The sequence below is a fragment of the Momordica charantia genome (assembly GCF_013281855.1).
Source record: "Momordica charantia cultivar OHB3-1 chromosome 8 unlocalized genomic scaffold, Mcharantia_2.0 BLBB01000008.1, whole genome shotgun sequence".
Classification (NCBI taxonomy): domain Eukaryota; kingdom Viridiplantae; phylum Streptophyta; class Magnoliopsida; order Cucurbitales; family Cucurbitaceae; genus Momordica; species Momordica charantia.
The window spans coordinates 34,641,742-34,643,380 of NW_028275166.1; the positions used below are offsets into that span (position 1 = coordinate 34,641,742).

The window sequence follows — 1,639 nt, forward strand, 5'->3', positions numbered from 1 at the left end:
TCGTTAAACTCCTCAGTATTATTACTACACGAGGATGTTTTTTCCTTCTTTGAGGGAGAGAGGGGGGATTTTTTTTTTTTTAAGCAATTAAATTTTGTAGAGTTATTTTACCCATCTGTGTTAACTTGGTTACAGTCAGCACGGCACTCATAATTCCTCCTCCTTACTTTACTACAGTCAGCTCATTTTATGCTCAATCTAGCCCTACACTTTGTACCCTCTCTCTCTTTCTCTCCCCTTCCCCGTCGACACTTTCTCTCTCCAATGTGTGTTGATTACGTGTCAGAATTATACAGACCATGCAAAGTGCTACGGCCATGGAAGTTGTTTAAAACCCCCCATTTCCCTTTTTCCCCTTTCTCAACTCAGTTTCCTAATTCTCCCTTCCCAATTTAATCACTATTTTTCTTTTTCTTTTCTTATTTTTGTTTTTGTATTATTCTGATCCTCACATTTCATTTCACACAATGCCCGACAACGACTCCCTCTCCGCTTCCTCCTCTCCGGCCACCCACGGCAGCGCCCGCTCCAAGAAGCGGGGCCGCGAACCGATGGCGGCGAACAGCCGCCACCCGGTGTACCGTGGGGTCCGAATGCGGGCGTGGGGAAAATGGGTTTCCGAGATTCGCGAGCCGAAGAAAAAGAGCCGGATCTGGCTCGGCACCTTCGCCACCCCCGAAATGGCGGCGCGTGCGCATGACGTGGCAGCACTCACCATCAAAGGCAACTCCGCCATCCTCAACTTCCCGGAGCTCGCCGCCTCCTTCCCCCGCCCCGCCTCCTCCTCCCCACGCGACGTCCAGTCCGCCGCCGCCAAGGCCGCCTCCATGGATCACCCGCCGCCGACCTCCGAGCCCGACGAGTACTCCACGCCGGACGAACTCAGCCAAATCGTCGAGCTCCCGAGTCTGGGAACGAGTTACGAGGACTCGCCCGAGTCGGTGACGGAGTTCGTGTGCTCCGAGTCGTCGGACGAGTGGCTGTATAGTTACCAGCCGTGGTATCACAATCGCACCGCTAAAGAAGAAGAAGAAGAAGAAATTAGTTACGGATATTTTTGGGATCAAATGGGAATGCCGGAAAATGAGTGTGTGATTCCCGCTGCCTTTCATCCTTTCTCGTGGTAACATTAATTGACCTCTCAGACAAGTTGGTTGTGAATTTCTTGTGTGATCTCTCGATTTTTTTTATTAGGTATAATTTATATTAAATGTGAAGTCCTTTTACAATTTTTTTAAAGGGCTAAAGATTAAAATTAGGGGTCTTGTCTAAATGGGTGTTTTCTTCCTTGTGTTTCTTTATTCATTTCCTCTCTCTCTCTCTCTCTCCGTTTCATTAACTTTTTATCTTTTTTGTTTTCTTAAATCAAAATACTCATAAAATTAAATCCTACTTTCTTGTTATTATTTTACTGTTGTTATATAATTAAACAAAAGATTAAAAAATGGCAGAATTTAAATCTTAATTAAGTTAACTCTTACAATAATTGAGGTCACCGGAATAACTGAATTACACATTTTTTATATTTTCATCTTTTCTTTAATTATATTAATCCAAACATAGTGAATAAAATACCAATTATATTTATTGAAATTGAAAGTTTTATCCCACCACACAATTGTTGAATTTAGAAGAAAAA

The 1,639-nt window shown here is 43.6% G+C and overlaps 1 pseudogene; it reads left to right on the forward strand.

The window, feature by feature from the left end:
- Nucleotides 1-229: 229 nt before the first annotated feature.
- Nucleotides 230-1,320, forward strand: LOC148209952 (dehydration-responsive element-binding protein 3 pseudogene; annotated as a pseudogene).
- The last annotated feature ends 319 nt before the right edge of the window (nucleotides 1,321-1,639 follow it).